At 42.9% G+C, this 11,269-nt stretch overlaps 1 pseudogene across 1 annotated transcript; it reads left to right on the top strand.

The window, feature by feature from the left end:
* The first annotated feature begins 3,526 nt into the window (after window positions 1-3,526).
* Window positions 3,527-4,385, top strand: LOC308527065 (TBC1 domain family member 7-like; annotated as a pseudogene). The gene has a single exon. The product of its transcript is annotated as a TBC1 domain family member 7-like (transcript).
* The last annotated feature ends 6,884 nt before the right edge of the window (window positions 4,386-11,269 follow it).

The raw sequence follows: 11,269 nt of genomic DNA, 5'->3' as shown, positions 1-11,269 counted from the left end.
GACTTCTTAGTGCTAAGAGCACCAGGTAAAAAGTCTTTCTTCTGTTGGGAGCAGCTTTTGGATCTTTCTCTTGGATTCCTTTTCTTCATGTTGGGATTGACTAGCCCTCTTAAAATTTGTCTCCAATGTGGGTGTCACGGAAAATGTCCTGGGCCTGGATTGGAGCAGGATGTAGTCTAGGCTGAAGGTGCCAGGGTGATGATGCCTAGATCATCTATATAGAGTATTCAATAGAGATCTGGGTCTAGGCCCCAGCTATAGTGGTCCTTGGCATAGAGCAGGATTCCTCAAACTATGGCCCGCGGGCCACATGCAAATACAAATATTGTATTTGTTTCCGTTTTGTTTTTTTACTTCAAAATAAGATATGTGCAGTGTGCATGGAAATTTGTTCATATATTTTTTTAAACTATAGTCCGGCCCTCCAGCGGTCTGAGGGACAGTGAACTGGCCCCCTGTTTAAAAAGTTTGAGGACCCCTGGCATAGAGTATCCTCAGCATGCTTCTCCCATAGAGATCTGGCAGGGTTATAGCCACATTAAGCAGTTGGTCAGAATTTAATGATTTGAAGATTGTGCTATCTTATCTAATAAAGAGGGAATATGCAAATTGACCCTCACACCACAATGGTCAAGATGACTGCGCCCACAGCAGAGGCAGGGATTCTGAAACACAAGATGGCTATGCCCACAACAGAGGCCGAGTTCCCATAAGGAGTCTTAATGAGCAATCAGCAAGGACCTGATGCTGCATGGTGCTGGGCCCAGGCGGGGGACCTCAGGCCACGCCCCCCTCCTGGCAGGGCTTGACGGAGAACTCAGGCCATGCCACCCACCTGGCAGAGCTTGACAGGGAACCTCAGGCCGCACCCCCAGCTCCAATGTCGGGCCATGGGACCTGAGGCTGTGCCCTCTGTCCAGTGGGGCTTGACAGGGGACCTCAGGCTGTGCCCCCTGCTCAGTGGGGTTTGATGGGGGACCTCAGGCTGCACCCCCACCCTGGCACCAGGCCAGAGGACCTGAGGCCGCGCCCCCCGCCTGGCAGGACTTGACAGTGACCTCAAGGCATGCCCCCTGCCCCAGCCCAGGTCAGGGGACCTCAGGCCACGCACCCAGCCCCGGGTGGGGGAACCTGAGGCTACGCCCCCCGCATGGCAGGGCTTGACAGGGGTGGGGCCAGCCAGGTCTGGATCTAGCCCAATGGGGGTGGGGCTGGCCAGGGCTGGGTCTCACGCAATTTCGAGGCACCCATGGGTGGGCAGGGACTTGACTCTGGTTCCCATGGTGCGCCTCAGATTCTGACAGGAGGAAGATTTTCACATACATTTTACTAATTTTCTTTCATCTCTGACACTTCTATTATAGAGAAAGGGCAAATAGCAATATTAAAATATTTTCTCTAATTAATTCCCTTTTAATGTGCACAAATTTCATGCCCCAGGTCACTAGTCTTGAATAAAGACCAAGCTACCAGCCCTAGCCGGGTTGGCTCAGTGGATAGAGTGTTGGCCTGTGAACTAAAGGATGCTGGGTTCAATTCTAGTCAAGGGCACATGCCCAGATTGCAGGCTCCATCCTCAGTAGGGGGCATGCAGGAGGCAGCTGATTAATTATTCTCTCTCATCATTGGTGTTTCTATCTCTCTCTCCCACTCCCTCTCCCTTCCTCTCTGAAATCTATAAAGATATATTTTTTAAAAAGACCAATCATCCATAAAACTCCATAAAGAATTAACATCTAACAAAGAAGCATTGTACTACTGAATGCAAACCACTATATATTGTTTGTAATGTATATTTGAAAACTTTGCTTAAGCCTCTATTGTGCTAGTAAACTTCTCCTTGAACTAAAACAACAACAATTTCTGCACACACACCAGAAAGAAGTACAAAGATCTAGGGGAAATTTTTGAGAATCAAAAAGTATAGACCTAGACGTGATCTTAGAAATTATCTATTTCACTTCTCTCATTTAAGATAGGAGAACTGAGAACCAGGGAAGTGAAGTGCTATTCCTCAAAAGCAAGACTAGGATATTAATCATAGTGATACTTCTAGCACTGAGCAAAGTGTCAAGTACATAGTGGGTGCTCGATAGATGCTTTCAAATTACTAAATTAATTCCTCATTAGACATAGTACAGTGCTTTGCATGCAGTAGGAACACCAATAAATTTGTATATTGATATTATTCAACCAAATGTGACCATACTCAGAGAGAGTTATGGCTGGAAACAGACCATAGTTGTGCCTCTGAAAATGCCTGCAGTCATCTAGTCTCAAAATTGAATGCAGTTTGATAATGGAGCCCACTATGCCTACATCCTGATCTTAGCCCACTGTTTTATTCTAGAGAGAAATGATTATTGGATTTAAATGTGCATGGGGCACCCTAACCAGTTTGGCTCAGTGGATAGAGCATCAGCCTGCGGACTCAAGGGTCCCAGGTTTGATTCCGGTCAAGGGCATGTACTTTGGTTGCGGGCACATACCCAGTAGAGAGTGTACAGGAGGCAGCTGATCGATGTTTCTTGCTCTCTATCTCTCTCCCTTCCTCTCTGTAAAAAAATCAATAAAATATATTTTTAAAATGTGCATGGGGCAACTTTCAATTACTTTAGAACTACAAAGAAGCAATGATGTAAATGTTCTACAAGTCATTGTGTTTGACCAATGCTTTTCTCCCTTGGGAATAGCTGATTTATCTTCCTAAGGATAGCTTGCTTAGGTAGATATTAAAATCTGCTAACCTTTCTTGTGAACCAGATAGTGGTAGGAGGCCAGTAGAAGGATAAGGAATTTTTCAGAGCCAACAAGTGAACACATAGAGCTCTAACCATGGAGACAAAGTTAAAAGAAATAGTGATCTTTCCCAATGAGATATGTAATATAAGAGTGCTTCCGAAATGAAAAGGATCCTTCATGTTAAATGCTTGATCTGAGATCTAGTTGATAGGAAGAGAACTCCAACTAGCTCAACAGTGGGAAATTTATTATCTTCACCAGCATCTAAAGCTAATTATAGCCAGGGTCAAATGGGCTGAAATATCTATTAGGAATCAATGTTACTCCTTCGTCTCTCAGGATCCATCCTGTCTGTCATCTCCATCCCTGCATCTGCTTCATTCTCTTGCTCTTCCTAATTTATTCCCTTAGTATTCCAGTTTCAAATTCTCCAGAGAGAGAATATGAGTGAACCAGCTAAGAACTCGTGCTAGTGAGAGAATGGATTCACTTAGAAGACGATATGTGGGAAGGCAATGATGGCCATTTCTTTATTATAAAAACAACACATATTTGGTTTTAAAAATTAAAACAGGCAGCGATCGGCGGCAGCGGGGGTGGGGTGGTGGGGAGGCTGTTTCTTGGGTGGGCGGCTCCCGGCGCTAGTGCCGCCCCGGTCCCCAGGCCAGCCGGCCCCCACGTCGCCCGCCTGCCTGCCCGCCCGTCAGCGCCAGTGGCTTGGTTTCCGCGGCCTCCCCCGAACCACTTTGTCTCAACCAGGGTTGCCACTACTGGAGAGTGAAACATGACTGAGGATTCTCAGAGAAACTTTCAGTCAGTATATTATGAGAAAGTGGGTTTTCGTGGAGTTGAAGAAAAGAAATCATTAGAAATTCTCCTAAAAGTTGACCGTTTGGATACTGAGAAACTTCGTACTTTTAGTCAAAGGTTTCCTCTCCGGTCTATGGCCCGTGCATTGGTATGGAAGGTGCATCTAGGGATCCTGCCTCCACACCGTGAGTCCACGCCCCGGGGATGATGTATCATAAGGGGCAGTACTTGGATGTCGTCCTTCATGCCCTGAAAGTCGTTTGCTTTGTCAGCGATGCCACAGCTCAGGGTGAAGTCTATCTCCCCATGTATCTGCTGGAGTCTGGAAAGTTGCCTCAAAGTCATTCCTCCTCGCTGAGGCCAGAAGATGAAGTGTTTCTTCCCATTGCTAAGGCCATGGAAGAGATGGTGGAAGATTGTGTCGACTGTTAATGGATCACCTGATGCTTTGGGAACCAGTTAAACAACAAGTACCGTCCTTACCCCAGCTGCCAAAGGCTTTGTGAACAGTACTTGAATCTGGAGGATAGCAGGCTGCTGAGTCACCTGAAGATGTGTTCTGCAGTGTCCAGACTGCCTTGGATCTGTGGTTCAAGAGGTGCTTCGCAGGGTGCTTGCTGGAATCCAGTTTTCAGAGGGTTTGGAATAAAGTTGTAAGCGGATCCTGTAAGATACTAGTGTTTACCTTTAAACTAAAAGTAATGGCACTGAACAATTCAGAGAAGATAACAACGTTTCTGGAAAATATTCCCCAGGACAGCTCAGATGAAATTGTGAGCAAGGCCATCGACTTGTGGCACAAACATTGTGGGACCCCAGTACATTCAACCTGAGCACCGCAGACGGTCTGCTGGGCCCGCACTAACTGTTCTTTGTGGGACTGATGTAAGCCGATTGAAACAGGATTCTTGCTTTGGTGCTCAAAGTGTAAGATAGATAGATAAATAAATAAATAAATAAATAAAATTAAAATTAAAACAACATAATTTTGGGTGTAGAAGGTGTGATTCTCAATGCATAAACTTGGCTGTATAGGAATTACAACTTTGTTTTCCAGAATAATTTATTTTCTGCCTTCATGACCCACGCCCCTCATCTGTTGGGTTTATAAGGAGAGGTCACCACAGTCCTTCCTGATGTTTATGCCCTTTCCTGGGGTTACTTCCACCTTTGATCCCTTTATAGTTCCAATGGACACATAAAAACCAGAGAGATAATGAATGTTAGCACTTTAGCATATTTTTCTATGCATATATATGTATGGCATAGTTCCTATGGTCATTTCTGTGTGTGGCTACTTTCAGCATAATCTTTAATCTTTAACAACAAAATATTAGAGCATAAAGTAACCAGTATTCTGCAAATCTTTCCATTATTAATATACTAGAGGCCCAGTGCACAAAAATTTGTGCATTCGGGGGGGGGGGGGGTGCCTCAGCCCGGCCTGTGCCCTCTCACAGTCTGGGACGCCTCAGGGGATGTCCACCTGCTGGCTTAGGCCCACTCCCAGGGGCATCGGACCTAAGCTGGCAGTCAAACATCCCTCTGGCAGCCCGGGATGTCCACTTGCCAGCGGGGAGCAGGCCTAAGCTGAAGTCGGACATTCTTAGTGCTGCTGAGGAGGCGGGAGAGGCTTCCACCACCACCACTGTGCTGGCAGCCATCAGCCTGGCTTGTGGCTGAACAGAGCTTCCCCTATGGGAGAGCACTGACCAGCAGAGGGCAGCTCCTGCATTGAGTGTCTGCCCCCTGGTGGTCAGTGTGTGTCATAGTGACCAGTCATTCCCAGTCTTTCTGCTGTTAGGGTCAGTTTGCATATTACCCTTTTACTATATAGGATAGAGGCCTGGTGCACGGGTGGGGGCCCGCTGGTTTTCTCTGAAGTGTGATCTGGATCAGGGTGGGGGTCCCGCTTGGGTGCCTGGCCAGCCTGGGTGAGGGGCTGATGGCTGTTTGCAGGCTGGCCACAGCCCCTTCAGGATGGGGGGGGAGGGTCCTGCTGGGGTGCCTGGCCAGCCTGGGTGAGGGGCTGATGGCTGTTTGCAGGCTGGCCACAGCCCCTTCAGGATGGGGGGGGGGAGTCCTGCTGGGGTGCCTGGCCAGCCTGGGTGAGGGGTTGATGGCCGTTTTCAGGCTGACCATGCCCCCAGCGACCCAAGCTCCCAGAATCTCCTTTTTTTCTTTTCTTTTTTCCCCCTGAGATTTATTTATCTTCTATAATTGAAACTTTGTAGCCTTGAGTGGAACCCAGTGCCGGCCAGGGCAGGTGAGAAGCTTGGCTTTCTCCATCGGCGGGGGCAACCCAAGCCTCCTGCTCACTCCAGCTCTGTGGCCGCCGCCATCTTCATGAAGGAGTGACTGGGTGATGGTTAATTTGCATATTACTCTTTTATTAGATAGTATTATGTAAAAGATCTAATATTCTGCCGCCCCTCCCCCCATTTCATAAAGATATAATTCACATACAACACTGTGTAAGTTTAGGTTTTACAGCATATTGATTTGATTTACTGATAGCATGCAGTGATTACCACAATAAATTTAGGTAACATCCATCACCTCATATAGATACAAAAATATATGCATATTTTTTTTTCTGTGTGATGAACATTGTTAGCATCTACTCTTTTAACAACTTCTTATACATCATACAACAGTGTTAGCTATAGTCACCGTGCTGTACATTACATTCCTAGTACATATTTATTTTATAACTGAAAGTTTGTGCCTTTTAACCACTTTCTTCTATTCCCCCTCTCCAGCACCATAATATTTTTAAAAGCTGAATAATAAAACAATAACAATAAATAAAATTTATTGTGTACTTATCATGTGCCAGACACTATTTTAAGGACTCTATTATAAATTAATTTATTTAAGCCTTACTATAACTTTATGATTGATACAGGTGCTCTTATTTTTTTCCATTTTATAATAAGGAAATCAGAATTGAGAGGTTAAATAACTCACCCAAGATTATATAGAGAGTTGGAATAGTGTAGATGTTCCATCGTCTGTTTACCCAGTTCCCTATTAATGCACATTTACATTGATTCACATTTTCTCAGATATAAACAATACTACAGTGACAATTATAGAGGGTATTGGTTGTTGTGACAGCATCTATTTTTATCCTTTCTCACTATTAATACCTCATTTTTCACTTGGAAATTTCATCCTTTAGTTTTGAAGCTTGGATGAAATTGACCACATCCCCAGGCCCTCCCTGGCTTAAACCATGTAATCAGGGCTACTTTCCTCATCCCTTCACTATAAACACTTAGAAACACAGGATAAAAATTTACTGTGTGAAAATATCAATTTCATTACTCTCCTCCAACATTAGTGTTATCTCTTCATTGCTACCATTGATGCCTTGGATTTTTTAAAGAGGTATCCTATATAATAAAAGGCTAATATGCAAATCGACCAAACAGCAGAATGACCAGTCGCTATGACATGCACTGACCAACAGGGGGCAGACACTCAATGCAGGAGCTGCTGCCTGGTGGTCAGTGCACTCCCACAGGGGGAGCGCCGCTCAGCCAGAAGCCAAGCTCATGGCTGGCGAGCACAGCAGCAGTGGTGGAAGCCTCTCCCACCTCCTCTGTCAAACATCTCCCAAGGACTCCCAGGCTTTGGGAAGACACAAGTGGGACGGAGGGACCCCCCTCCCCCCAGTGCACAAATTTTGTGCACTGGGCCTCTAGTAACTAATAAAATTGATAAATATGCTCTTGCAAAACAGAAACAGAGCATATAACTTTACATCATTATAGGAAAAGAAACGGACCAAAGAAAACTGGTTCATTCTGGCAAAATAAGGGGGAAAGGAAAGGAAGCAACAAGAACATGTAATTAACAGAAAATACAAAGATTAGGAAAATAGGATAAGCCCAATATATCTAAATATCACACTAATGTAAATAGGTTAAATCCTCCCATTAAGAGACAAAGACTTAGATTGAGCAAAGAATAGTCTAAATGTTGTTGTTTTTTGTTTTTTGGTAATAGATGCATAATTCTGTAAATTTATTTAAAAATGTTAAACTATACATTTCAATGGTACTTTTTAAAAAGTATTTATTGTTGAAAGTATTACATATGTCCTCTTTTCCCCCCATTGTCCTCTCCCAGCCTGCCCTCACCCCCCAGTCAGGCTTTCACCCCTCCCCCATTGTCTGTGTCTATTGGTTATGCTTATATGCATACAAGTTCTTTGGTTGATCTCTTACCCACCCACTCCCATCCTCCTACCCTGCCCACCTTCCCTTGCCTTCCCTCTGAGATTTGCCAGTCTGTTTGATGATTCTGTGTCTCTGGAATTATTTTTGTTCATCAGTTTATGTTGTTCATTATATTCCACAAATGAGTGAGATCATGTAATACTTATCTTTCTCCAACGGGCTTATTTCGCTTAGCATAATGGTCTCCAGGTCCAACCTTGCTGTCGCAAATAGTAAGACTTCTTTCTTTTTTATAGCAGCATGGTATTCCATTGTGTAGATGTACCACCCTTTTTTAATCCCATCACCTGCTGATGGGCACTTAGTCTGTTTCCAAATCTTAGCTATTATAAATTGTGCTGCTATGGACATAGGGGTGCATATATCCTTTCTGATGAGTGTTTCAGGTTTCTTGGGATGTATTCCTAGAAGTGGAATCACTGGGTCAAATGGGAGACTCATTTTTAATTTTTTGAGGAAACTCCATACTGTTTTCCATGGTGGCTGCACCAGCAGTGTACAAGGGTTCCTTTCTCTCCACATCCTCGCCAGCAATTGTTGTTTGTTGATTTTTTGGTGATAGCCATTCTGACACTTGTGAGATGGTACCTCATTGTTGATCTGCTTTGCATCTCTCAGATGACTAGTGACTTCGAACATTTTTTTCACATGCCTGTAGGCCTTCTGTACGTCCACTTTAGAGAAGTGTCTATTTAGGTCTTTTGCCCATTTTTAAATTGGATTGTTTATCTTCCTTTTGTTAAGTTGTATTAGTTACCTATAAATTTGGGAGATTAACCCTTTAGCAGATGTATCATTGGCAAATATGTTCTCCCATGTGGTGGGCTCTCTTGTTATTTTGGAAAGTTTGAGGTGGATGGGTGTTAGTTCTTCTTTGAATGTTTGGTAAAATTCACCTGTAAATCCACCAGTCCAGGACTTATGTTTGCTGCAAGTTTTTAAATTACTGCTTCAATTCCATCAGTTGTTATTGGCCTACTCAGGTTTTCTGATTCTCCCTGATTGAGTTTTGGAAGATTGCATGTTTCTAGGAATTTGTTCATTTCACCCAGGTTGTCCAGTTTGTTGTCATAGAGTTGTTCATAGTATTTGCTTACAATCCTTTGTATTTCTGTGGTGTCTGTTGTTATATCACCTCTTTCATTTCTGATTTTATTTATTTGGGTCCTCTTTCTTTGTTTCTTGATGAGTCTGGCTAGGGTTCATCAATCTTGTTTATCTTTTCAAAGAACCAGCTCTTGGAATTATTGATGTTTCTTTGTTAATTTTTTGTCTGGAAGATCTACCCAGTGATGTTGGTGGGGTGCTAAAGTACCCCACTATGATTGTATTTCTGTCAATCTCTCCCTTAAAATCCATCAAGAGTTTTTTAATGTATTTGGGTGCTCCTATAATGAATGCATATATGTTTACAAAGGTTATATTTTCTTGTTGAATCATTCCCTTGGTAATATGAAGTGGCCTTCTTTGTCTCTTGTTATGGCATTTGTTTTGAACACTATTTTTTGTCTGATATGAGTATTGCTACTCCAACTTTTTTCCCCTTTCCATTTGCACGGAATATATTTTTCCACCCTTTTACCCTCAGTCTGTGTGTATCTTTTGTTCTGAGGTGGGTCTCTTGTAGACAGCATATATATGGGTCATGTTTTCTTATCCATTCAGTCACCCTATCTCTTTTGACTGGAGCATTTAATCCATTTATATTTAAGGTTATTATTGATAGGTATTTATTTATTGCCATTTTTTAATTTTTTTGATACCTATGATCCTCTCTCTCTCCTTTTCTTCTTCTTAAAACAATCCCTTTAACATTTCTTGCATTGCTGGTTTGGTGGTAATGTATTCCTTTAACCTTTTCTTATCTGAAAAGCTTTTTATTTCCCTTTGATTTTAAATGATAGCCTCACTGAATATAGTAGTCTTGGATTTAGGCCCTTACTTTTATTACTTCTAGTACTTCATGCCACTCCTTTCTAGCCTGAAGTGTTTCTCTTGAGAAGTCAGTTGACATTCTGATGGGAACTCCTTTGTATGGAATTTTCTCTCTCCCTCTCTCTCTCTCTCTCTCTCTCTCTCTCTCTCTCTCTCGCTGCCTTTAAGATTCTTTCTTTTTCTTTAACAGTTGTCGTTTTTATTATGTGTCTAGGTGTGGGTCTCTTGGGGTTCATCTTTATTGTGACCCTCTGTGCCTCCTGAACTTGTGTGACATTTTCCTTTACCAGGTTGGGGAAGTTTTCTGTCATTATTTCTTTAAACGGGTTCTCTGTTCCTTACTCATCTTCTTCTCCTTCTGGTATTCCTGTAAAGCAGATGTTGTTAAATTTCATATTGTCCCAGAGCTCCCTTAAGCTATCTTCCTGCTTTTAATTATTTTTTCTATTTGCTGCTCTAATAGAGTATTCATTTCTACCTTGTCTTCCAAATCACTGATTCGGTCCTTTTCTTCATCCAATATACTTTTATTCTATTCCAATATGTTCTTCATGTCAGGTATAGCATTCTTCATTTCTGTCTGGTTCTTGTTAATGGTCTCTATTACCCTTTTATGCTGTTGTAATTTACACTAAGTTCCTTAAGCATCTTTATAACCATTGTTTTGAACTTTTATGGTTGCTTGCCTCCATCTCATTTAGTTCTTTTTTTTCTGGAGATTCCTTCTTCTCTCTCATTTGGGGGTTGTTTCTTTGTCTTCCATTTTAGCTATCTCTTTGTATTTGCTTTTATGTATTAGATAGAACTGCTATGCCTCCCAGTCTTTGTGGGACAGCCTTATGTAGAAAGTGTCTTGAGGGGTCCAATGGTGTAGTGTCTTTGTTCACCTGAGCTGGATGCTCTAGGAATGCACCTGCTGTGCATTGTTTGTGCTCTCCTATTGTAATTAGAACTTGATTGTTGATACCCCATGCATGGGAGGAATCTCCCTTCTGATGTGCTTCCAGTGAGGTTCAACCTCAATGTTGTTGTGCCAGTTGTCCAGTGGTTGGGAACTCCTTAGCCCAGAGGCTGAGTCTGCCTTGAGTTTCACACCTTAATTGACCCTGTTCTGAGTTGTACTTCCTTCCCCCATGGAACTTGTCCTGCAGGTGTCAGCTTCAGGTGCTTGGAATCCCACTGGCATTTGCCTCACTGAGCAGTCCTGGATTGTGTCTGTGGCGGGGACCCAAACTGATGTTTCTCACCAAAGTATTCTTGTGAAAGCAGTTTCTGCATGTTTTTCCAGTGTGACTTATGGCATAATCTGCATGAAGACCCTTTATACCCAATATTTATAGTGTTAAATAAAAAAGAAAGTTCTGTGTATTTTCAGCATAATTTTCCAGTTCCTGGATATTATATGCTTTGTCATTCAAATTTTTTTCTCCTCCATCAGTGATTTTCATAAGCCATCTTTTAGACAGATTATCTTTTGACAGCTGCTTCCTATCCACTTCTTCTCAGTCCCCAGCGTGGGAGGCTTGGCTTTCCAT

This window comes from Myotis nattereri (genome assembly GCF_964212035.1).
Source record: "Myotis nattereri genome assembly, chromosome: 1".
NCBI lineage: Eukaryota > Metazoa > Chordata > Mammalia > Chiroptera > Vespertilionidae > Myotis > Myotis nattereri.
The sequence above is the reverse complement of the archived record's forward strand: the minus strand, read 5'-3'. Positions and strand labels throughout refer to the sequence as shown.